This window comes from Paramisgurnus dabryanus, chromosome 8 (assembly GCF_030506205.2).
Source record: "Paramisgurnus dabryanus chromosome 8, PD_genome_1.1, whole genome shotgun sequence".
Classification (NCBI taxonomy): Eukaryota; Metazoa; Chordata; class Actinopteri; order Cypriniformes; family Cobitidae; genus Paramisgurnus; species Paramisgurnus dabryanus.
Window position 1 is genome coordinate 1,290,313 of NC_133344.1, and position 27,672 is coordinate 1,317,984.

At 40.3% G+C, this 27,672-nt stretch overlaps 2 protein-coding genes and 1 long non-coding RNA gene across 3 annotated transcripts in view; 1 reads left to right on the forward strand and 2 right to left on the reverse strand.

Annotated features, from left to right (window-relative positions):
- LOC135770631 (uncharacterized) overlaps positions 1 to 27,672 on the reverse strand; it is a 107,112-nt gene that overhangs the window by 19,829 nt on the left and 59,611 nt on the right. The window lies entirely within an intron of this gene.
- Positions 1 to 27,672, reverse strand: part of LOC135771606 (uncharacterized) — a 42,727-nt gene that overhangs the window by 6,446 nt on the left and 8,609 nt on the right. The window lies entirely within an intron of this gene.
- Positions 19,577 to 23,210, forward strand: LOC135770633 (uncharacterized). Its single transcript, XR_010542733.2, has 3 exons — positions 19,577 to 19,774; positions 19,903 to 19,995; positions 23,085 to 23,210. It is a non-coding gene; the product is annotated as an uncharacterized lncRNA (long non-coding RNA).

The window sequence follows — 27,672 nt, forward strand, 5'->3', positions numbered from 1 at the left end:
GAACCTACTCTCAGCCACAGAGAGACCAGCAGAGAAACCCGAAACCAGCTCAACGATTTGCTACAGTTTTACACGGTAGTGAACACAGTAAACCCTTAAAAGATGTAACAAGCAAGAAGGAGAAACCAAAAAAGTACTGTCCCTTTTGCAACACTGTTCAGCACTATTTCAATCAGTGTGCTAACTTCAAACTGCTGAACCAAGGTCAAGTGGAGTGTTGGCTGAAGTCAAATCAGAAGTGCTTTAAGTGCGGACGTGACCATCAGATCTCAGAATGTAATCTTAAAGCCAAATGCAAAAAATGTGACAAGATACATTTAGACATACTGCATGACTTCCACAACAAAGTGAAACCTGACACCCCAACTTCAACGGAGAACAGCTGTCTTGTAAGCTCTGAAGTGGAGACACTGTACCTTGACAGACCAGTCGCAAGCAGTAAAGTGCTCTTGAAATTCACACAAGTAATCCTAAGAAACGGGGAGAAAGAACTCGATACTTATGCCATACTCGACGACGGGTCAGAAAGGACAATGTTACTGCATCCAGCAGCACAGCAACTTGGTCTTCAGAAAGTGCCAGAAGATATAGCTCTCCGAACAGTAAGACAAGACATACGGATTGTCGTATGTCTACGGCTGTTTCATTCTCCATAACTGCCGTTGCTCAGCCAGACAAAGTCTACACTATTGAAAGAGCTTTCACGGCCAAAGAACTGAACCTTGCAAACCATACTTACCCTGTTAAACTATTGCAAAGGAAATACAGACACCTGCAAGGTCTGCCTATTCCCCCACTGCAACAGGCTCAACCACTCTTACTCATTGGTTCAGATTATCCACATCTGATCACGGCTATAGAACCAGTGCGCCTCGGACCACCTGGCGGTCCTGCCGCAGTGAAAACAAGACTTGGGTGGACTTTACAGGGCCCCTCAAAATTCCTTGTCAACCAGCTCTCTCCGCAGCAATGCCTATTCACCTCTGTTATGTCTCCAGAAGCAGAACTTTTCAATAATGTACAGAAGCTGTGGCAAATGGACACCCTTCCATATAAGAGTGAGAAGCTGATCACAAGATCAAGACAAGATGCGGAGGCCGTAAAAATGCTCGAGGAAAAAACAGTCAGGGTGACTGTTGGAGACTGTCAAAGCTATGCTACACCACTTCTCTGGAAGAAAAATCTCCCACCATTGCAAGCCTCCAAAGACGCAGTAACAGCACATCTAAGAAGCACAGAGAAACGCCTTTTACAGAACACAGATCTTGCAACTGTATACAATAATGAAGTGCAGAAGCTTGAGAATGCAGGCTACACCTCTAAGCTGACACCAGAGGATATGGAGAAAAGCCATTGTGCATGGTACATACCACATCACATTGTTCACCACAATGAAAAGCCCAGAATTGTCTTTAACTGTTCATTTAAACACAAAGGAACAAGTCTGAATGACCATCTTCTCCCTGGCCCAACGCTCGGAACAAGCCTTTTAGGAGTACTTCTGCGCTTCAGAGAAAATGCAGTTGCTATAAGCAGTGATGTGAAAGGAATGTTCCACCAGGTGCGTCTACTGGAAGAAGACAAGCCCTTTCTTCGTTTTCTATGGAGAGACCTGGAACTGGAAAGACATCCTGACATTTATGAATGGCAAGTTTTGCCTTTTGGCACAGTCTGCAGCCCCTGCTGTGCAACCTTTGCCTTGCAGAACCATGTCTACAACTACAGCAAACCTGCAGAAGATGTGCGTGTATCTGTAGAACAGAACTTCTACGTAGACAACTGGTTGCAAAGTTTCCCATCAACAGCTGAAGCACAGACGCTCGCAACTAAGATGCAGGTACTCCTATCAGAAGGTGGCTTTGAATTGAGGCAGTGGGCTACTAACACTCCATCTGTCATTGCTCATTTACCTGATGAGTTAAAATCTGCAAACAGTCACCTGTGGTTCACTCAAAGTGGAGAAGACCCACAAGAAATGACTCTGGGCCTAAGATGGCAGTGCTCTTCAGATGTTCTTGGTTACAGATCCAAACAAGAGGAAAATTCTGTGATAACACTGAGGAACATATACAAGACCCTCGCCAGTCAATATGACCCATTAGGTTTCCTAATCCCATTCACAACAAGAGCAAAAATCATTGTTCAACGGCTTTGGGACAAGAAACGCGAATGGGATGATCCAGATATTCCCAAAGGATTTACTTCAAGCTTGGTCGACTTGGCAGAGTGAGTTGTCACAGCTATCACATATTACATTCCCAAGATGTTACACCAAACCAGATATTGACCTATCCGGTAGCAAACGAACCATTCACATATTCTGTGACGCTTCAGAACGCGCATATGGCTCTGTGGCATACCTCGGCACAAGTGATGGTAATGGTAAAACCCAAGTTTCATTTGTTGCTGCGAGATCAAGAGTGGCACCAAAACGACAACAGTCTATACCAAGACTCGAACTCTGTGCTGCTCTAACGGGTGCTCAGCTGGCAGCTACTTTACGAAAAGAACTGACAATCAAAATTGATCAAGAGGTATACTGGACTGATTCCACAACTGTACTAACTTGGCTTCACTCTGATTCATGCAGTTACAAGGTATTCGTTGGAACACGTGTGGCTAAAATACAAGACCTTACAGACCCAAAGGCCTGGCGCTATGTCAATTCAGAGTTAAACCCGGCAGATGATATTACACGAGGACTCGCTCTCTCTAAACTCATAGAGCAAAACAGATGGAATTAGGGCCCACAGTTCTTAACTCAGCCAACCAGTAAATGGCCCAGACAGCCACTCGATGCCACAGCTGCCTGTGATGACACCCAAGAACGTCGGAATTCTACTTTTTGTGGAATTTTATCCTCCAATCAGACTAACATCCCAGATATATCCCAGTACCACTCACTTCAAGATCTGATTAAGGCTACCGCTATCTCATTGCACGGGGCGGCAGACGGATCAAATGAGCTATCTGCGGATGACTATTCACAAGCTGAATTGGAACTACTGAGACAAGCTCAGATTGAAAGCTTTCCCGAAGAAACAGCGCAGCTTCAGTCAGGCAAATCATTATCTCACTCTAGTCGTCTTCTGACTTTAGCCCCAGAATACGATCACAAATCCAAATTAATAAGAGTTGGGGGACGCCTCCGTCGATGTGATGACCTGGACTCAAATACTATCCATACTATTGTCATGAATCCTGCACACCCACTCTCCAAACTTTTGATCCAACATTATGACAACCTTCTCCTGCATCCAGGACCCGAACGGGTATTTGCAGAAATAAGGCGAAAATATTGGATCCTAAGAGGCAGAGAGGCAGTTAAAAGGCATCAGAGCAAATGCTTTGAATGTAAAAAATGGCGAGGCAAGCCAGAAATACCCAGGATGGCAGATCTTCCCCCGTCTAACCTAAGACTGTTTCGTCCAGCTTTTTACTCGACAGGCATTGACTGTTTCGGCCCCTTCCAAGTTAAGATTGGACGCAGATGTGAGAAACGCTGGGGAATACTGTACAAATGTCTTACAACCAAAGCTGTTCATATTGAACTTTTATCATCCCTTGATTCTGACTCTTTCCTCATGTCTGTAAGACGATTCATAGCCCGTAGAGGAAAACCGCACGAAATTCTTTCTGATCATGGTACAAATTTCAAGGGAGGTAACACAGAACTTCAGAATGCCTTCAATGCACTTCAGCCATCCTTGAAAGAGCATCTGGCTTCTCAACAGATACATTTCCGTCTAAATCCACCAAATGCACCACATATCGGTGGATCGTGGGAAAGGGACGTTAAGTCTATCAAGACGGCACTGCGTACATCTCTTGATTCACAATCAGTGCCAGAGGAAGTATTAACTACCGTACTTGTGGAAATAGAAGGAATACTGAATTCCCGACCTCTGGGGTATGTCTCTTCAGATGTTGCTGATATAGACCCTGTAACACCTAATTCTCTACTCATGGGACGTCTAAGTTCTGCCTTACCCCAAGTTGTCTATCCGGAGTCAGAAATTCTCAGTCGTAAGAGATGGCGTCACAGCCAGATTCTGATCGAGAACTTTTGGAAATGCTTTATACGATATTACCTCCCAGACCTACAACAACGACAGAAATGGCAGAAAGAATCGGAAAACCTTCAAACTGATGAAGTTGTGATGATTGTGGATCAACAATCACCGAGAGCTCTATGGCAAGTTGGTACTGTGACCAAAGTCCTTCCTGGACAGGATGGACGAGTTCGTTCAGCAATAGTAAAGGTCAAAGATAAAAGTTACACAAGGCCTGTGGCTCGCCTTATTAAACTGCCGGCTCTTCCAACTAATGGTAACAAAGACTAATTGGCCTTTTCAATACTCACAAATTTGTTAAACAAATTAGGGGGCGGCTGTACAAAAGGCCACACTTTAATGACAATGGCGCCCTCTGCCGGACATTTTACGCTACTTATCATGTGTTCTAATATGTGTTAACCACATGACTTAAACTCGTCATTTCATTGGTAGACGTTAACTAAACTATATCGTTCATGTTCGGACATGTCTAAAAGCTAGAAAGTTCGCACAAGTTGTTGTCCATCGTGGCTGGCTGCTATCTGTTTCATTCCTAACAGTTTGTTAATATTGTGTGCGTACATTTAAAAAGTAAGTAGCTTAATATTTCTTTAATCTGTTAGATTTGATTTCATTGTGTTATTAGTGCTACTAAATGTTTATTTATACTATTTAAGTATTACTCGGTACACACATAATTAGGGATGGGCAATATAAACGATATGCAATATAAACGATAGAAAATTGGCATACGATAGAGATTTTAAATCTATTGCACTATCGCGATAATGCGTGTTGATGACACAATCTACCCGCGAACTTTAGAGCCACGAGCTGCAGCCGAATAAACATGGATGAAAGCGTCAGCGAAACATCGGAACTCGTGAAAAAGACCGATGCAACATCTATTATTTGGATTTAAGCCATAAGTTACATAAGTTAACTGCTGCTCCACACGCAAAATTGGCATTATGGTCTAGTAATTGGGAAACATGCAGTATATTATATACTGTGTATCAGGCAAAAGTTCCAGCTAAGAGAGGTAACAAGACTAATCTGGCTTTTGTAAGGGTCTATATAACCTGTTCTGAAACGAGTCTATTGAAATTATTATATCGCAATACATATCGCTATCGCAAGAGGCTGCAATGAATAACGCAATATGGATTTTAGGCCATATCGCCCATCCCTACACATAATGTTGATTGTAAGTGAATATCAATGTAAACATGTTAGATAAGACTTTGATAGCAATTATTCTGATTATAACTTAGAGATGTTTATTTTGCTAATTGAATGATTGAGTTAAAGTGAATATTTACCAATCTAAGGTAATTTACACACATTGGAATGATGTGAAGATATTCTAATGCTATTGCATTGTTATTTTCTACTTTCTAAGTCATTGTATAAGGTTTAATTATTACTGTTTCTTATTCTTATTGTGCTTACAAGTTTCTTTATTATGCTTTTGCAGAACCACACACATATATACGCATCTGTACCTATTGGGATTGGAAACAGTAAAATTGGTTAATAAGGACATGGACCGAGTGATTTATTGTTCTGTCTGAACATTCTGCAGCGGTTGCCATACATTTTAAACGGCACCTATTCACTTTCATACACAAGTCTACAGATCTTTTTGGCACTATCTTTCCGCAGAGTTTGTATCTACGATCCACGCGTGTAGTCAGCCAATAAGGGGTATTGCTTCAAAGTAATACCACGCCCCCTCAATAAACTCTTTTCAAAATAAAAGCTGGGCTCACTGCCATTTACCGTTGCCGGTGTTACAGCGCTGAAAGGCGGCCAGACCGCGTTATCGATATTATATTAATGATATTAAAGCATTTATGTATAGCATGGCAAATATGTAGCATTAACGTGAACTAGAACAACCCCTCGTCTAAGTTATTATCAGTGCCTGACAATTCAGCCGAGGTCATTAAATCGTTAAAAACACTGCATGAAGCGGTTTTATCCTTAAAACATCAGTGTCTCTTCAACGAACATTTGCCGAGCGTCAGCGAGCCAGCTAGATGGAGTGGAGCTGCTAAGGTGACGCAGCTAAAATAAAACAAGCGGGTGCAACGATAATATTGGATGTAACTTGCCGTAATTAACAAAAACATGAGCCTTATTTGACAGCAGCACTAATTGAACTATTTGACCATATGCATTTGATATACATACCGTGACCGGAATGCACTTACAAATCGCGCTGTTATTAGAAACATTTAACTGTTTCAAGACTGAGCATGGAGACAAACAAGCACAAGCCGTTTATAGAAGCAGCTGCCTGTCAGCGTGTACGGAATGAAGTCAAAACGGTCTCGGTTTTTAGACCGGCAGTCTGCCTGTGCCATTCCACCCTAATCCGGACTGCAAATTACATGTTAATATTATATCCACCATTTACAATCCTTCCTTTAAGGTCTGTTCTGCTTTTAACAGCTCAAAGCTATTACTCTGATGGCTATTACTCCAAGATGGCGGCGCGACCACACGCAGCGGCTTCTCTCTGTCCCGACAGAACGGTGTTTTCGTGTTTTTTGTCTTGTGAGTCGCATTGTTTTTGTACGTCGTCGTCGCGTCTACCTGTCTGCAAGCGCAAGTACAGCCGCGAGTTTCTGCTCGATGTCGGCAGAACCGCATTTTTACAGTTAAACTCCGTGCACACGGAACAGCTACAGGATCTCGGTCTGCTACGGAGGCCTCGACCATCACCGCCCCCCACTACTGCATTTCGCCCACAGCGGTGGCGCCACAAGCGGTGTGAGAGGAAGCAGAAGAGGGGTAAGCGCGGAGGTATCCGGGCAAGGCTAACAGCTAACCCACACAAGCCATCTATCCCCACCATCGTACTGGCGAACGTACGCTCGTTGGACAACAAACTGGACTACATTCGATTACTACGCTCAACTCAGAGGACTGTAAGAGACTGTTGTGTTTTTGTGTTCACCGAAACATGGCTCAGCAACAGCGTTCCAGACTGCGCTATTCAGCTCGACCAGCTGACGTGTTATCGAGCGGACAGAGCTCTCGTCGCGGGAGGAAAAACCCGCGGCGGCGGGCTTTGTGTTTACATCAATGACGCGTGGTGCCGCGATACTGTTGTGATCTGCAAACACTGCTCACCCCTGGTGGAGTTTATGATTATTAAGTGCCGGCCGTTCTACCTGCCGCGGGAATATACTGCTATACTGCTCATTTTGGTGTACATTCCCCCGTTCAACATCATCAGCAACAGGAATGAAGCACTAAATGAACTGTACCAGCACATCAGTGAGCAGCAGACAGCACACCCCGATGCTTTTCTCATCATAGCTGGGGATTTCAACCATGCTGACCTAAAGAGTGTGTTTCCAAAAATACACCAACACATTAACTTTCCAACGCGAGGTAATAACATTTTGGACTTTGTTTACACCACACAAAGAAGAGCTTACAAAGCCCTCCCCCTCCCCCACCTCGGTGCCTCAGACCACATTACTGTCATGCTAATGCCTGCATACAGACCACTCATTAAAGTCGCCAAACCAGTTTACAAACAGATTAAAGTGTGGCCAGAAGGATCAACAGAGGTTCTTCAAGACTGCTTCAACACAACTGACTGGGACATGTTTAAGCAGGCTGCCACATGCAATAACACCACTGACCTCCAGGAGTACTCAGAGACTGTCACTGCCTACATCAACAAGTGTATTGATGATGTAACGGTCACAAAAAACATCACTGTCCGGGCCAACCAGAAGCCATGGATGACAGGGGAGGTCTACAGACTCCTGAAGATACGAAACGCTGCCTTTAGAGCTGGAGATAAGGTGGGCCTAAGAACAGCTAGGGCCAACCTGTCCCGTGGCATCAGAGAGGCTAAGAGACAGCACTCCAGGAGGATAGCTCATCAATTTAGTGACAGCAGAGACACTAGGAAACTATGGCAGGGGATACAGACCATAACGGACTACAAGCCCCCACCACGGACCTGTGACAACAACATCTCTATGCTGAACAACCTGAACACCTTCTTTGGTCGCTTTGAGCAACAAAACAGCACCACTGCACAGAAGACTCCACCTCCTCCCGGCGACCAGGTGATGACGCTAACCTCAGACAGCGTGAGGAGATCCTTCAGCAGGATCAATGCACGCAAAGCTCCGGGTCCTGACAACATCCCTGGGCGTGTACTGAAAGACTGTGCAGCAGAACTCACTGATGTCTTCACAGACATTTTCAACATCTCACTGAGTCAGGCTGTTGTTCCCACATGTTTCAAAACTTCCACCATCATTCCAGTGCCGAAGAAGCCATCTCCATCCTGCTTCAATGACTACCGTCCTGTTGCACTTACCCCCATCCCCATGAAGTGCTTTGAACGGCTAGTCATGCACCACATCAAGTCTGCCCTCCCCCCCTCCCTGGACCCGTTCCAGTTTGCATATCGGTCCAACCGGTCGACCGATGATGCCATCTCCACTACCCTCCACTCAGCACTCACACATCTGGACAAAAAGGACTCGTATGTCAGAATGCTGTTCATAGACTTCAGTTCAGCATTCAACACAATCATCCCTCAACAGCTCATTTACAAACTGATCCAGCTGGGGATCAACACTTCGCTGTGCAACTGGCTGTTGGACTTTCTGACTGGAAGACCTCAGGCAGTACGGGTCGGCAGCAACACATCCAGCACCATCACACTGAACACTGGGGCCCCCCAAGGATGTGTACTGAGCCCCCTCCTCTTCACTCTGCTGACCCATGACTGCACACCATCACACAACTCCAACCTCTTTATTAAGTTTGCAGATGACACCACTGTGGTGGGTCTCATTAGCAACAAAGATGAGACAAACTACAGGAGTGAGGTGAGTCGCCTGGCCAAGTGGTGCGGTGACAACAATCTCTCTCTGAACGTGGAGAAGACAAAGGAGATTGTTGTAGACTTCAGGAGAGCACACACTCAGCACGCTCCTCTGACCATCAATGGTGCGACTGTAGAGAGAGTGAGCAGCACCAAGTTCCTGGGTGTGCACATCACAGAGGACCTCTCCTGGACTGAAAACACCACAGCACTGGCCAAGAAATCACAACAGCGTCTCTACTTCCTCCGCAAACTGAGGAGAGCCAGAGCCCCGGCCCCCATCATGTACACTTTCTACAGAGGCACCATCGAGAGCATCATGACGAGCTGCATCACTGTGTGGTATGGCGCCTGCAACGCGTCCTGCCGAAAGACTCTGCAACGCATAGTGAGAGCAGCTGAGAAGATCATTGGTGTCTCTCTCCCCTCCCTACATGACATTTATGAAACACGTCTCACCCGCAAAGCCCTCTGCATCACAGGTGATCCCACTCACCCATCACACAGCTTCTTCAGTCTGCTACCATCAGGGAGGAGACTGCGGAGTCTCCAGGCCAGGACCAGCAGACTGAAGGACAGCTTCATACACCAGGCTGTAAGGAAGCTGAACTCCCTCCCGTACTTGCCACCCCCTCCCCTCTTCTGCCCCAGGCACCACTGAAACTACGAACTTTGAACCCCTCCCCTACACAAATTATATGATGGCATGCACTAGTTCACTTTGTGCAGCATTGGTCTGCCCACTACCTCATTTCAGCATCGAACAGATTTCATTCCACTACCTCATCAGTCAGTTAAATAAAATAACTGCTCTGAGCCCTTGTCACTTTCAATCAGACTTAAGATATTTTTTAACGGATCTGTTTTGCACTAAATTTATCTTACCTGCACAGTTGTTCACTTCACTGATTTGCACTATATTTGTCTTTTGCCGTGCACTGCTTTATTTAACTATATTTTTTATTTTATTATATGCCTTTGTTTTCTTCTTTTTTTTTCATATTCCCTTATTGTATAGTTGTTTTTACAATTTATATTGTTCTAGATTTTTAGGCTTAATTTAAATGTTATCTGTAAGCACCGGGGTCTGAGAGTAACGCAATTTCGATTCTCTGCATGTATGTACTGTATATGTGGAAAATTGACAATAAAGCATACTTGACTTGACTTGACTTGACTCTCTGTAGCTTTCGAGTCCGTTGTAGGCTACAGGTAAATTTTGCAGTTGTTTTAGTTAACTTTGCAGAGCATTTTATTGTCGGAAATAGTCCTGGGCTGGGTTTTCCTATAACGATTGAACTTAGCACTCAAGAGCGCTTTCTACAAGGTAAAACGATCGCTCGCAGCTGGGTTTTAAGTGCTACTAACGAGTCGCTATCCCTTTGTCAAGTGCTGAAATGTCACTTAATGAATGACTACTAATTGTAGCAGAAGCTTGTTTAGGCTAATGATCTTCAGCCGATGTGCACTAATATTTTTTAAAATATTATTAATTATTTTTCAATGACTTATTAAATGTTTTAATAATTTGTGCATCATGAAATACTTTTTTCATATTTAGTTAGGACTCGTCCCACTGCGCAATGCCTTCTGCATTTTATAATATAGTTTAGATTTTTCTTTTTATTTTTTGTTTATTATCTATGTTTATTTATTATTAAGGATTATTGCATTACCCAGTTGCGAGCGATCATTATACGTACATCTTTGGGAAACGCACGTAAATGAACAACGAATGTTCGGTAAGTAGCTCGTAGAAAGCGCTCTTAAGTGCCAAGTTTAATCGTTATCGGGAAACCCAGCCCTGTTCGTTTGGAATGTGACTGGCACACAGCTCTAGTCAGGACTGATTATCCATTTATCAAGTATTGATTAATTATTTTCACTTAATCCCTTTTGCATTTTACAAAAAGTAGAATAGGCAGGCATATTCTGAATTTAATCAAAATTATGACTGTGGCGTTGAAGGAACCTTCCTTTAGTGATAAATAAATAAGTTATTTTGCTATTATTATCTAGCAAATATGACAGTTTTAAACAAACTAAGTAGCCTACTTATTTATTTATTGGCAAATGCAGAACAACAAGGAACATGTAGAACATAGGAGACACGCCTCTACCTTGTGATGAGAAGATTAATCATGGGGAACATAAGCTAAATGTAATTTTAAAATTTATTTAATTTAAAAACAAATTTAAACCGAAAGCGGACTGTTTATGCTTGTCAAATTTATGCTGGCTCGGTCACAAAATTTCGTCAGGCAGTATTTGATATATGTATTTGTGTTTATGGAAAACAATATAGGCTATAGAAATTCGTGCTGAGTGACAGGAAAAAGACAATCGTGTTATTGGCACAAGAAAAAAAAGGGTCAATGAATACGAACAAATAAATCGAAAAAAAAATTAAGATATTGTTGATTCTGCATTTATCCAGCCAGCATAAATTTGAAAAGCATGTGCTTTCGTTTTAAAAATGACATTTAAGCCTTTAATCATATAAGGGAGAAAGGCGTGTAGCCTACCTTTGCTTTCTCCTCATTGTTCTGCATTTGCCAATGAATAAGTCAGTCATATTTGTTATAAAAAAATCAATGTATGCTACATAATAATAGAACTTGTTAATTTTTTACCAAAATAAGAAAAAAAAGTCCGTAACAATGTGCACCCAGCTAGACACTCAAAATGAGGGCCGGAGTGGGACTCGCTGACTATTAAAATAATATAATTAAATCCTCAGTAGCCATATCTGCTATACTGTTCTCTGCAGCCTTGAAAATTCATTGTATTTTTCTAATATATCATTTCCAATTCAGTGCAAATACAGTAGCCTAAACAATTATGATTTTGCCATAATTGTGCAGCCCTATATTTTAATATTATTTAAGTAAACTTGTTAAAAAACGACTAAAAGGGAACAAATGTGTTTTCCCCTATATTTCTATAAAAAAATGTAGGTCTTGTAAATACGTATGGGGTTGCAATAGTTTGGAACCTACTGATATACAAAACTGGCTAATATGTCCTGACTGGAGCTGTGCGCGTCTGCGAAAAAAAAAAAAAACGAAATAGGCGTCAGCTCATTTAATGTCATTGTGCTTTCAGTTATCTGTTTAGAACTAGAAGTGTTCGCCCTGCCCTCGACTTTAGGCGGTGCGTTCAAGTTCATATACAGCGTGCAGACAGCGTGCCCGAGCGCGAGGGGGAAAAGTCCACGGGAGAAACTCAACAGCTTTAATGTACAAAAACCTTACGACAAACGAGAAACGTTCTAACGGAAGCCTTCAGTCAAGCAGGATTAAAAAGAGGATGAGAAACGTGCAAAATATACAATGTACAGTATATACAGTTATGTCATTAATAACTACTGCTTTTAAAAGGACTTTTGAGTTATTGTTTTTGTTTCATTTTCAAAGTTTGATACATTGTGCATAATGACTTGGAAAAAGGGATAATTCAACAATAATTTATAATTGTATATCTTTTATTAATTTTATGAAATACATTCAACTATATTTCAATGCACATTTAGGCCCTGAACAAAAAACAACTCGCGAGGGGAGGACTAGGGATTAACCCTTAATTAACTTTAAGGAATTAACTTTAGTGTTTAGAATTCAGTTAAAAACCAAAAAAAGAATTCTGTGTGCTTTTTGTTTAAAGTGCTTGTTTTTATTTAATGTATTTATTTATTTATTCACTGGTGGTAGGGTTGGGGGACAATGAAGGGGAGGGGGGGTTTGGCACATAGGCTTGAACCACTACTGATTTGATGTAACGGGTGGAATAATTTTAACATGTCACCTGCAGTCCGGGTTAGGGTGGATTGCAGACTGCGGGTCTAAAAGCCAAGACTGTTTTGACTCGATTTGAGTGTCTAGCTGGGTATGCGGTTTTACCTACTTCGTTTTTCTTATTTTACACTGTAAAAAATGTTTTGTGGCTTAGTAAATTTAACTAAATAAAATTAGTCAATTATATAAAAAATAGGTTAAAACAAAAACTATTTTTGAGTACAAATAATGCAAAAATGTGAGTAATTCTAGATTAACACATTATTTAGTTAATTCCTAAATTTTATCATGTAAAATTTGTGAGAAGGAAATTAAATATTTATAAAAAATAATAGGCTGTATTAACTTAAAAATATAGTGCATCATTTTTGCATCCACTTTTTAAAGTAAATTTTACATGGAATTTTTAGTAGGCCTAATTGCTTCTCCATGTAAAACCAGTGGTGGGCCGTCAGGACCAGCAGGGCCTTCTCTGCTGGCCCTAAAATAAAATCAAAAATATTTTTTTCCCCAACAACAAAGTGTTAAATGTTTTTCTTTAGAATGCTATTTTTTTCATTGGTGTAATGTCCGCAAAATTCGTTAGTTTTGTTGAGGTTGAACCGGAGTACCCTCAAAAATTCACATAAAAGTCAGCTTATTCAGCTGGGGCCAGCTCTACAGATACTGCTAGGCTTGTGTTAAAGGACAACACATCTGATTTGTTACAATCATTAGTGACAGAAACATCAACCAATCAAATTTTGACGTTTATTGACAGCACGTCCTCCGGGTCTAGCGACGTGCCCAGCGCTACCCCTGACGTCTGTCGTCAATTTCCAACGTGAGCGCGAAATTCAGTTATTAAAGAAAATGACATCCGTTGTTGCAGATACACGCGATCTTTTTGCCCCAGCACAAGAAGTTATTTTGTTGGCCGTGTTTACTTTTTAATACGAGTAAAGGGACATGGAATGATTCTGGCTTTGACAGTCTGAACAGCTTAACGAAGGCAGCTCTTAAACACCAACGCTCCGAGCGCCATAATAATGTCAGTCATGCATTTAAAAACTTTTGGTGAAAGTCTTGTGGATTTGGAACTTAACGAGTAGAGAAAACGGGAGATCAGCGTCCACAATGAGAGGGTCAGAAAGAACCGGGACATTCTGAAGCGTCTTAGTGAGTGACTGTGTTCTCTTTTTGGGAGACGATGAAGATTCGCTGAACAGGGGTAATTACTTGGAATTGTTAACGCTGTAGCGGAGCATGATGCTGACTTGCGACATCATCTTGCCACGGCCACAGTTTTTACAGGACCGTCAGGAAAAAATCAAAACCATATAATAAATGCAGTGTCAGAAGTGTTAAATTATGACATCAAAGAAGAAAAAAACAATTCTGTGGCAGTTATGGTGGATGAGACGACTGACTTCAGTAACACAGCGCAGCTCTTATGTCCTCGGGTATGTGACTGAAAAGTGACGGGTGAGTGCTTTACTACTTGTCGAGTATTGTATCATGCAGATTGGGGTTTGTATCTGAAAATAAGCATTATTAAGGGCTTATGCACATTGTTATTAAGTGGTTCGTGTTGCACTGATAGTAGCCTGTAGCATGTGGATGTGACACTATGCACACAGTGTGCAGGGGATTACATGATACATGCAGTGAAATGTAGTCTGAGTTCAACCCACCCTTACCTAGCATACTGTTTTAGGCTTATTGTTGATCAGCTGTCATGTTGCTGAGTGCCTGTATGTGCGGCCGAATATATGCATTATTTGCATATGGGTGTGTTAGCTGTAACAGATGAGTATGTATGTGGTTTACATGCTTACTGAAGGCCCTGACTGAAACCCCACGGCACGCCACTGTGTAAAACTTACTTAAACATTGCAATTGCTTAAATTGCAAAGGCTTAAATTCAATGTAAAACTTACTTTAAAAAAGTGTATGTAAAAATGATGCACTGTATTTTGTTTTTAGTAAATCCAGCGAATAATTTTTTTCATATTATTTTTATCAGTGTACTTAGTTTGTTTAAAACGGTCATATTTGTTATTAAAAATCATCAATATATGCTACGTAATAATAGCAAAAGAACTTATTTATTTTTCACTAAAATAGGAAAGTTTCTTCATGCCAAAGTCATAATTGTGGCTAAATGCAGAATATGCGTGCCTATTCTACTTTTTGTAAAAAGCAAAAAGGATTAAGTGAAAATAATGAATCGATACTTGATAAATGGGTGACTTGTTCATTATTGTAATATAAAGAAATGCATTACATTTTTTAAAAACAAAGCCCGCCTTTTAATCTTTCTGACTAGAGCTGTGCGCCAGGCAAATTCCAAACGAGCAGGGCCGGGTTTCCCAAAAGCATCGCTAAGTAGATCGTAAAAACAATCTTAAAATTCATCTTAGAATTATGGGCCGTTTCCCAAAAGCTTTGTAGCTTAAGTAGCACTTGAAAATCATCGTAGATCTACGAGTGCTCTGGAGTAATCGTTAATTTATAAGTGCATCGTAAGACAGCAGTGTTACAAGGTCACCTGCAGGACAACCAGCAAATTGCACTCCTGCAATAACGATAATGTAATGTTTTAAATTTAGGCTATATTTATTTATTGGGGTTTTTGTTCTTTGTTTATTTGTTTAAATTACTTTAATATAATATATTTAAAATTCAAACGAGAAATGAAATTTAAATGACTAAACATAAATTAATTAAGAAGGAAAACGTATTTGGTACAATTTTGGTAAAAGTTGGTACTAGCAAATTGATAAATGGTTCCTACCAATTGCTGCTATAATTCATAGGCTACAGTACAAAAAAAATTTTTTTTGAAGGGTATGGCATCTGATTAAAGAAACCAAATAAATATTTACGGTACAATGCAATAATCCTTAATAATAAATAAACATAGATAATAAACAACAAATAAAAAGAAAAATCTAAACTATATTATAAAATGCAGAAGGCATTGCGCAGTGGGACGAGTCCTAACTAAATATGAAAAAAGAATATTTCATGATGCACAAATTATTAAAACATTTAATAAGTCATTGAAAAATTATTAATAATATTTTAAAAAATATTAGTGCACATCGGCTGAAGATCATTAGCCTAAACAAGCTTCTGGTACAATTAGTAGTCATTCATTAAGTGACATTTCAGCAGGGATAGCGACTCGTTAGTAGCACTTAAAACCCAGCTGCGAGCGATCGTTTTACCTTGTAGAAAGCGCTCTTGAGTGCTAAGTTCAATCGTTAAAGGAAAACCCAGCCCAGGACCATTTCCGACAATAAAATGCTCTGCAAAGTTAACTAAAACAACTGCAAAATTTACCTGTAGCCTACAACGGACTCGAAAGCTACAGAGAGTAATAGCTTTGAGCTGTTAAAAGCAGAACAGACCTTAAAGGAAGGATTGTAAATGGTGGATATAATATTAACATGTAATTTGCAGTCCGGATTAGGGTGGAATGGCACAGGCAGACTGCCGGTCTAAAAACCGAGACCGTTTTGACATCATTCCGTACACGCTGACAGGCAGCTGCTTCTATAAACGGCTTGTGCTTGTTTGTCTCCATGCTCAGTCTGGAAACAGTTAAATGTTTCTAATAACAGCGCGATTTGTAAGTGCATTCCGGTCACGGTATGTATATCAAATGCATATGGTCAAATAGTTCAATTAGTGCTGCTGTCAAATAAGGCTCATGTTTTTGTTAATTACGGCAAGTTACATCCAATATTATTGTTGCACCCGCTTGCTTTATTTTAGCTGCGTCACCTTAGCAGCTCCACTCCATCCAGCTGGCTCGCTGACGCTCGGCAAATGTTCGTTGAAGAGACACTGATGTTTTAAGGATAAAACCGCTTCATGCAGTGTTTTTAACGATTTAATGACCTCGGCTGAATTGTCAGGCACTGATAATAACTTAAACGAGGGGTTGTTCTAGTTCACGTTAATGCTACATATTTGCCATGCTATACATAAATGCTTTAATATCATTAATATAATATCGATAACGCGGTCTGGCCACCTTTCAGCGCTGTAACACCGGCAACGGTAAATGGCAGTGAGCCCAGCTTTTATTTTGAAAAGAGCTTATTGAGGGGGCGTGGCATTACTTTGAAGCAATACCCCTGATTGGCTGACTACACGCGTGGATCGTAGTGACAAACTCTGCGGAAAGATAGTGCCAAAAAGATCTGTAGACTTGTGCAGAAGGATTCGTGAATGCCCTGTGATCTGCAAACACAGATTCAACACTTGCATGCTGAACTTTGCACAGAATGTGTAAGAATGTCTTTTTACAATGGTTGGAAAATACAAGTTAGACTGTGTTTGTTTGCAAATTGTGAGGAGGGCATTTGTAGATTTTTTTAATGGAAAACAGCTAAACAGTTGTGCCAAAATTCTGAAAACAAATGCAACACAATCTACAAACAAATAATGACCCTCATGCGCAGACAAATCACTTTGCATTCATTTAAATTCTGTTTGTCAAGTACAAGTCGATGATTTCTATTTGTGAATCATAAAGAGTTGGTTTGCGGATTTTAAATCTATTTGTAAATCGCATTTTATATTTGTATGTCATGAAGAGTCTGTTCGTGGATTTTTCTATATTTGTAGATCTCGTTTTACATTTGCGGATCATGAGGAGTTTGTTTGCAGATTTGGAACCTATTTGCAGATTTGTTTCGTGTTTACAAATTGTAGTCTCTTCATTTTCAACGATTATGGCATTATTTTGTCACCAAAGCGAAACAATAGTGTCAGAATTCTGAAAACAAATGTGACACAATCTACAAATAGAAAATGATATTCATCTGCAAAGAAGTCACTTTACATTCATTCAAATTCTGGTTTTCAAGTACAAGTCACTGATTTCTTTTTGTAAATCATGTTTTATATTTGTGGATCACAAAGACGATTCGTAGATATTGTTTTACATTTGCGGATCACGAGGACTGTGTTTGTGGATTTTTAATCTATTTGTAGATTGCGTTTTATGTTTACAAGTTGTAATATCTATTTGTACCTTTTACTCTGTCCATTTTCAATAATATTGGCATCAAATTACCCCCATACTAGTGTTCATAATGGACAAGATGATGTGTGATTCTTGAGTGTTCGTCTTCTGTGGACACCCGCTGAGGATAAATGTCTTGTGTGTGTTGTCTATAGATGCACCGGTTATCATTGATGGGAATAACGGCGTTATAAGTAATTGGAGTTAGTAACTGCGTTATTTTTTTCAGTAACGAGTAATCAAATAAATTACTGTTTCCCCCGTTATAACGCCGTTATCGTTACTGACATTAAAATGCTGCGCGTTACTAAATTGATCTCACTGAAGCTCTCTCAGCCAAACACTGTTTGTCTCTTGTGTGTGTGTTGGGAGAAACATAACTGATGCGTGTTTGTATGTTAGAGGGGGTGGGAGAACCACATAGCTGAGGATGATTGGCTTAATTTCCATCGTTAGCCAACCAGAGGCAGAGTTCACAAACAGACACGCACACTCGCACACACTGTAAAATGTAATAGCTAACTTTACTTAAAAATAAATAGTGATCAAAACTAGTTGCTCCATAATTTGTTGACTCTACTAGCTTACAATAAGTTGACACAGCATTTTGGTGAGGAGAGTAATTAAACTTATCATACTTAAGTAACCTTTACTTGAGAAGTATGAGTGTCTCCACACACTCCCAACACTTGGTGGCGGTAATGCACCATGCTGGATGCCAACCGCCAATACAAATCAACGAAGAAGAGATTGCACATGCGCAGTTCCTCCTGAGACGTTGGATTTGAACCATCACGCGGCAAAAGAACGTTTGTCTGGATTTAGTTTGAAGGTAAGAGCATGCAAAATGTTAATTTGGAGAGGCCATGTATGTAATACTTCAGTCTGTTTGTAGGTTAAATGTATTTCTACAATTTAGTAAAGTCAGGACTATGTTCTGTTAATGTTCTGAGTTGAGTTTTGTTTGTGAGGTAAGGTTTAAGCTAAAGCTAGCTAACCAGCTTGTCATTGTCCCACCTTGTAAATCTCAAATTTCTTAAAATGTAAATATGAATTTATATCGCCAAATGCAATGTGCTTGTTAACTGTTGCGTGCATCGGCTATAACTGGCGATGGCACAGTAAAACTTTAACTTATCTGCTAGCTCAGCTGTTAAGCAGGAGGTCTGGATCAGAATATTCATATATTCATTCGATTTTTAATTTAGAGATTCGAATATTTTTTTCTGTTTTTAACATTAGCATTAATGCAGAGACTGCCAAGCAGGAAGTGCACTTCACGCTCCCGCTCAAGGTTTGTAACTTACTGTTAATGTACTCCGATATTAAAGGTGGGATATATTTTTCTATTGAAAGGGCATTTGGTATTTTTGTGATTTTAAAATAATAAAGGTTATTTATTTAACATTTTGGCCCAAGCAGAAAATTAAGGGCACCTCAACTCAGCCTGCAATTATTTAAAATTTTCCCAAAATAACTGCATTACTGAAAAATACTAGATACTAAACCTATGCAGTTGCTGCACATGTCATTATGCACAATTAATGAAACTTTCTGAATAGAAAGTTATGATATGAACCAAATAACCATACAACCCCCTTGACTAATTCTAAGCATAAAATACATACATATACAATTTGTTATATTCAGATAGCCTGTTGTAATGGAATAAGTAGCAGGGCAATATACATACATGTATCCTTTATGCCTTACAAAGAAAGCGTTCATTAGAGCTGATTGGATGCACAAGTTGCAGTAATATATTCATTTTCGAGATTTGTGTAATACTAGTTTTCTGGCCAGTGTGACCTAGTGATTTGTTATTAAAACGCATCCAAAATGACTTCATTAAATGCTCATTTGTCTGTTTCTTTAGGTTCTGTCAGAGTTCTTTCGCTTAACCAGCAAAAACCTCAAAATCGAGTTTTTCAAAGAACTGGACAAATACACTCCTCCCTGTCTTGACATTTTCAAGTCCAAGGGTGGATGTACCGGCCAGATACTTAAGGCGTATTTGCATCATCAAATCGCACTGGGGGTAAGTTTCTCATGCACATTAATGATTTAATGGTGTCAGCAAAATAGTGTAACCACATTGTATTTTCAGAGCTGTTAATTGATGGTCCTTGACCATTTATGGGTGCTATGTATGAAATTATTTTTCAGAATACAGATGTTACTGCTAAGTGAACAGCAGTCCTCCGTGGCCTTCCCATCCTCCTTGGAGATGAGAACAAAGACTTCTTCAAGACATACTTTGTAAGTAGTTTCAGGTGCTAATTTACAGTGGCCGAGTAGGCTTGTCGCGATAGTCGGTGTAACAGTGATTACCAGTGTGTCAGCCTCTTACCGGTTAGATCACTTGCCCACCGCGACACCGTCTTTCACCGTCGTTTTGATATTTTTTTGTAATTAAATCATTTAGTTTCGTTAGAGACAGCAAACATGAATGTGTCTTCTGCCTGAATTCAGCAGAGCTGAACGCGCATCATCACAGAGCAGCCGGTGTCAGATTTCATTTATTCCTGTCAGAGTGTGTGAGGCGAGCGACTGACCAGACGATGGCAGAAGCCGTATGCTTACTCATTTTTGTTATAATATACATATATGATGTTTAATGTAAGCCAGATCGTTATGTTGTTGCGTTTTTCATTACAAATAATAATAAACCCATCATTCAAGCAACCCATTATAGAGGAGTAGCCGGATGCTCTCCTTGGGACTGGCAGGTTCTGAAGTACCTGTGCACATTGACTCAAGCACTTAATTAAACCAGCTGTTGCGCTCGCATTGCATGCAAATTCATATGAGATTTAAAGGAATAGTCTACTCATTTTCAATATTAAACTATGTTATTGCCTTAACTAACTATATCCCTCTATCATCTGTGTGCGTGCACGTAAGCGGTGGAGCGCGCTGCGACACTTCGATAGCATTTAGCTAAGCCCCATTCATTCAATGGTACCAATCAGAGATAAAGTTAGAAGTGACCAAACACATCAACGTTTTTCCTATTTAAGATGAGTAGTTATATGAGCAAGTTTGGTGGTACAAAATAAAATGTAGTGCTTTTCTAAGGGGATTTAAAAGAGGAACTATATTTTATGGCGTAATAGCACTTTTGTGAGTACTTCGACTCGCCTGAAAAGTCCGCTCCCCTTCTCCCTCTCATAATGGGAGAGGGAGGGTGTTACTGCGCCGAGTCGAAGTACTCCCAAAAGTGCTATTCCGCATTAAAATATAGTTCCTCTTTTAAATCCGCTTAGAAAAGCGCTACGTTTTATTTTGTACCACCAAACTTGCTCGTATAACTACTCGTCTTAAATAGGAAAAACGTTGATGTGTTTGGTCACTTCTAACTTTATCTCTGATTGGTACCATTGAATGAATGGGGCTAAGCTAAATGCTATCGAAGTGTCGCAGCGCGCTCCAGCGCTTACGTGCACGCACACAGATGATAGAGGGATGTTTCAACTCTTCTTAGTTAAGGTAATAACATAGTTTAATATTGAAAATGAGTAGACTATTCCTTTAAGACAGCCTACGCAAGCGCTGCATTTAAACAGTTTCATCTAATTCAAATTAAAAAAGTAAGCCCCTCCCACCCTGTGAAACCGGTATCATCGGGGTTGTCACGCACCGATTAACCGGTGGGAAAATTCTGTCACCGCAGCAACCCTATGGCCGAGAGGGGTCACAACACATGCATTGCAAATGCCACAGCACCTCCAGATTTGGAAACAACAGTGTCATAAAAGTGGCCTATTATTTTCATATATGCCATATGCAATTTCGACATGCAATGCAAACTGCACAGTAGTAGAGTAGAGCTGGGCCATAAATTGACTGCAATACTCATGCGTATCTTATCAGTAAAGCTGGTTTCATGATTAGTAATAAGTCGCCATCACCTGCTTTCAAATGCAGCAGCATTTACTACACAGAGCCGTATTTTACTGAGAAGCTAGGAAAAATCGTGTTCGTAATCATGAAATTTCACCTCTTATAATGCATGAGATTTTGCCGAGCTTCTCTGTGAAATACGGCTCTGTGTAGTAAATGCTGCTCCACCTGAAAGCAGGTGATGGTGATTTACTATTAATCACGGAGCCAGCTTTACTGATGAAATGCGCATGAGAATCGCAGTCGATTTCTTGCCCAGCCCTACTGCTCAGTACAATGTGTAATGCATAGGTTATGCTTATTGGAAATTTAAGTTAAAAGGACCTCTGGCTAGTTTAACAAATTAGCCTTTTTGGGTTAGCCCTAACGTTTTGCCCCACAAACGTGATAGAAGAACACTCCAATGTTTTTGTTGTAGCGATATTTTAAGAAATGTTTACCCATAATGCATTCTGGACTGATGTAGATGGCTCCAAGCGCTGCTACAAACACAAGGCAAATAAACAATAACGTTATCAAGATAAGCTATTATCTCAGTTAGCGAGTGAAATATACCTTCCTCCGTGTTTACGGCATGTTGAGGCTCAAATTGGAAAGGCTTGAATGGCAGAAATTTCGCTCGCTAATTGAGGTAATCGCTTTACTTGATAATGTTATAGTTTATTTGCCTTTTGTTTGTAGCGGCGCTTGGACCGGTCTACGTCACGGTCCATAATGCATTATGGGTCAAACAAACAATGGTGACTTACTAGTAAAAAGGTTGTCTTAAAATATCTCGCTACAACAAAAAAAATTGGAGGTGTTGTTCTATCACGTTTTTGGAACAAATGGTAGGGCTAACTCAATAAGGCTAATGTGTCAAACTAGCCGGAGGGTACATTTCATAAGCTTCCATTAGGGTAGGATGTTTTGTTAGCAGCAAGCATAAAAGAATCCGTCATATGACCCACTCCCCCACCATCCTCGCATACCCTTATCACCTTTTTTTAACCCTTGACCAGTTTGCATGCTTGTTTAATGGTACACATCTTCAGGTGTTAATGAGAGGGTTCTACTAATCTCACAAATTACCAGTGTAAGAGTGAAATGATTATGTACAAAAATGTCAACTGTCCTCTGGGACAACAGCAAAGCCTTGTTAGAATTGTAGGTATTTTTTCTTCTCATATGTTGTTTCCCTGTTGAATATGGCTTATCCATTTTACAGAACTGTCAATAGAGTGCAAGGTTTGTGTTATCACATTGTAGAATAGCGAACTGTTGTCATCAGCTAATGCCTCTTTAGATGTAAATATGAGCAGATGTGAGATACCCTCAATTGGTCCTGATCAGGACTACCTATCAACCTTCTTTCTAAAGTGGCTGCTTTGTGTTTTCTACCTAAATGCAAGGTTGTATGTCAATGTGAAATTGTGTAATAATATCTCATGTAATTGTGTTTTTAGGACTGTGATGAACCTGAACTGGCCAACACCTCCATTGAGATCCTAACAGTAATCCCTGAAGGTACCCCACCTCAAGGAACACACCAACATTTTGGGTTTTTAGCTTATTCACTGTATTCCCCAGAGCTAGATAAGTCCATACATACCATTTTCATCTCTGTGTGTCCTGTAACTTTGTCTGACGCACCCACCGCTAGCTTAGCACAAAGATTGTAAGTAAATGGCTTCAGCTAGCATACTGCTCCCTATAAGTGACAAAATAACGCAAACATTTTCCTATTTATATGTTGTGATTTGTATAGTCACAGCGTGTACAAATAACAAGATCATATGAGACACAGCCATCTTCTAACAGTATACATACAGGGAACTATAGAAGCACTGCTACTTGCGTGGAGTGATTTGCTCGCAGCACCAGAGAAGCCCCCTGGTGAGGAGAGAGTTGTGCTAATCACTCCGCCCAAGTATCAGTGCTTCATCTGAGAATATAGTTTCCTGTATGTATACTGTTAAAAGATGTCTGTCTCATATGACCTTGTTATTTGTACACACTGTGACTATACAAATCGCAACATATAAATAGGAAAATGTTCGCGTTAATTTGTCACTTATTTTGAGCAGTATGCTAGCTGGAGCCATTTACTTCCAGTCTTTTTGCTAAGCCAAGCTAGCGGTGGGTACGTCAGACAGAGTTACAGGACGCACAGAGATGAAAAAGGTATGTATGGACTTATCTAACTCTGGGGGATACGGTGAATAAGGTAAAAACCCAAAATGTCTGCGTGTTCCTTTAAGGCCCAAAATTCAATCACTCAAAAATCTACTGTGCAGTGAGTAGTGAAGTTCTTTGTTTTACACACACACACACACACACACACACACACACACACACACACACACACACACACACACACACACACACAAACACACACACACACACACACTTACATTTATGGTGTATCTACATTGTTGATGGAAATATATTTTTTTTTTGTCATTTGGTCTTGGTTTTGTGTAATGGTGAATGTGTGATTTGTTGGGTTTTTATGTCTTTTTTTAAAATTCAAATTCTCTCTTATTGGATGTGCAGTTTACTGTATTGTTCTGTTTCAATCAAATAAAGTGTTTCATTGATTCATTCAAACTGTTGTCTCTCTTTGTTTCAACAACTTAAAACTTTTGAGTAAAGTTTACTTGAATCTTTTAAGGCAATCGGTTTCCTAAGATTTCCTTAGTATTGTGAACACTTAGCCTTGTAAGGATAACTTGCCTTAATGAGTACTGCTAACTGAACATAACTCAGTTGTCTGAACTGACATTTCCTTAGTGACGGGAGCTAATGATTTTTAAGTTCACTTTACAACCATGACATGAGTTGTCTGGACTAAATTTTTTTTGTCATCATAACTAATGATTTTGCGTTAACTGTACTCAAGTGTACTACCATGATATGAGTTGTCCTTACACATTTCTTCTCAGCTACAACAACTTAAAAATTGATTGTCAACTTTACTTTAAAAATTTGAGGCAATCGGTTTCCTAAGTTTTTTTAAGTAAAGTCAACAAATTACATTTTACAGTGCAGTCCGAGTCAGAGCGAGCAGTGTAAAAAGTCTGAGCAACTTTGTCACTTTGTCGCTAGATTTAGCAACTTTCCATAACTTTAGCGACTTTATAGGACAAATCTAGCTATCTTTTCTGACGTGGTTGGAGACATTTGTAGACTGACATGAAAATACGCGTCGCTTTCTCTTCTCAACGAGCAGCGGTGCTGCTGCTGACTGTGCCCCATCTCAAAGCACTGACAGGCAGCCCGGTCATCACGCATCAATCACTCCGAAAACACCCGCGACAGGGTGATGGCAAGTACAACAAGCTCAAAGGTAGCGGTTGCAAACACGAAGTATAAAGCACTACTTTTCCATTGTTGATGTGAAAGGCAAGAATGTTTGTGTAAAGTGCAACTTATGCCCATGAAGAAAAAGTCAAGTAATTCTGATCTAATAAAGCACCTCAAATCATCACATGCTGCCAAAAAATTAGTGATTTCTATTAGTGATTTAGTAACTATAACTAATTACTTTTTTTAAGTAACGTTCCCAACACTGCCGGTTATGTAACTTAAGTCAGTCAGGTGTGTATGGGAAATCTAACAACACATCATCAAACATTTTAATTGTAGGATAATTTATTTTAATTTTAGGCTTTATCTCAGTTTTTATCATCACAGGTCATGTTGTGGTGAAACACTGCAGTATTTTGATGATGTATCGATGTCTCAAATATTCATTAGACTGCTGATGTATCTGCTTACTGATCAGATCCTTTACAGTTTAGTGTGTTTTTTTCAAACAGTTAATGTTTAAAAGGACACTTCACCCATTTGCATTAAGCTTTGTATCATTTAAACCCCAGTCATGTTTTTGAATGGTCGTGCATAATTCCCTCAGTTTCTCCTGAGACAGGAGAAATACTGATTTCAGTGAGGCACTTCCTTCTTTCAATGATGTAAAAATCGTCATTTTGCATCATTGAAAGAAGGAGGTGCTATATCTTTGTCAAGGGTGAAAGACTACAGACACTCATTCCTCATTTTTCCAAGGTGGGGGCTATGGGTGGGACCCACACACGCTAAAGACCTATTACATATCAGGGCGTGGGACTTACGAAAATATACGAAAACAGACGAAAAAACCGATCAGCCACCATCTTTATGCTAAGCTAAGCTAAACAGAAGTTGTGGAGCGAGCCAGACTTCGTGTTACAATAACAGCGGAAGTTAATCAATATGATATAGAAGAGGGTGATTTCGCAAGCATGATGCTCTAATCCGCTGTTCATTGCACCTTTATGAGCCACAATACAGCAAAGAGCTCAGGCAGATGGAGGAACAGAAGCCAGAGGAGTAGGCCAGAGCCTGGGCTTCGGCTGAGTAGAGGTGCCCGGGGATGACACCACAAACCTCTGCCTCAGCTGTGTAGAGAAGCCCGGTCTGATAGTGCCTCTACTCTCGCTGTGTGCCTTCTTTATAACATTTCTGTATCAGATAAGGATATGGATGTTTGTTTGGTGAATGTTTCCAGGCAAGAGAGCAACTTTGCGCGCGTTTGGACATGTTTATTTCACAGACGTGTTTCGGCTTATGAGCAGACGCGCAGCGGAGTATATGAGCTTGGACGGACTCTTGCTGTGTGCTTTCTATTTAACATTTCTGATATTACAGATGCAGGGACAGATTGGCAATCTGTGCGTTCTGGAAAGTCCAGAACGGCCGTTCAACGGAGGGCCGTCGCCCGGCCATCTGCAAAAAAAAAGTCTAATAATGCAATATGAACAGCCAACAGCAGGGGCACTAATGCGATCACTTGTATGCTGCTATGTGTAAAAAAAAAAACGAGGAAGAAGAGTTGGCCTACTAGCCGTGATTGGTCCACGGATTCCCGGAATTCGCGAGCCTAAAATTCGCAAGCCTGAGCATCCACAGCCTGGTCATGATGACGGACAGAGAGTAAACTTCACATCAGCAAGAGCTAAGTGCCAGTAGTAGCAGAACACGTGACATTATAATATAATATACACAATATAAAAATAAATAAAACCCACGTGAAAATTAACGTTATGAATGCGCAACTACTGTTAGAGAGAGACGTGATGTGTGTGTGTGTGTGTTTGTGCGTGCGTGTGTGTTTGCGCGTGCGAGCGAGAGAGAGAGAGAGAGAGAGAGAGAGAGAGAGAGAGAGAGAGAGAGAGAGAGAGAGAGAGAGAGAGAGAGAGAGAGAGAGAGAGAGAGAGAGAGAGAGAGAGAGAGAGAGAGAGAGAGAGAGGGAGAGGGAGGCACGGGCGCGATTGAACAGTGGAAGCGTAAAAACAATACATACTCGTCATTTTGTTCATATGGGACATCATTCAAGCTGCAAAGTGTTTGCTTATATTTGTGTACAGTCGCAATAAAACAAAACATTGTGCTTTTGTCAAACTGTAACCTACAACTGTCTGTCATCTAACCAAAATCACACAAACACACAAAAAAAATATATTTATCCAACCCTGTTTAAAAACAGTCTGTGGGTGGACATTTAACGTATTGCATTTGTTTTCATTTCTTTCATTGACTTTATTGTATATGAGAGGTTGTAGTGAGCTCACATTTTCTGCTAGAATGAAGACTAATGTATTGAATTAAATGGGAAAATATCAGGCATGCATTGCTACCACTCTAAACATGCTAATATACAAGAAAGAGGACTAAATAATTGACCAAATATTAGTTTAACCAAAAAATCCTAGCTTGCACTTTCTGTCTGTCTTCCATCAGAGTACAGTTTTTCGTTGTCTTTCATATTTGTGTTTAGTATTGTGGAATTGGCAAAGACCTGGGGCCTCATTTATAAAATGCTGCGTAAAAACCATCCTACATTTGATCTTACAATCATTTAACAAAAATGCGTACGTGTGATTCATAAACCGAACGTACGCGCAGAAAACGCGCGTACCTCTTTCAAATCCATAAATCTCAAAGAACTTGAACTTGTGCGCGCAGCCGAGCAGTTTCAGATCTCCGCCTTTAAACGATGCGTAATTAATGTCA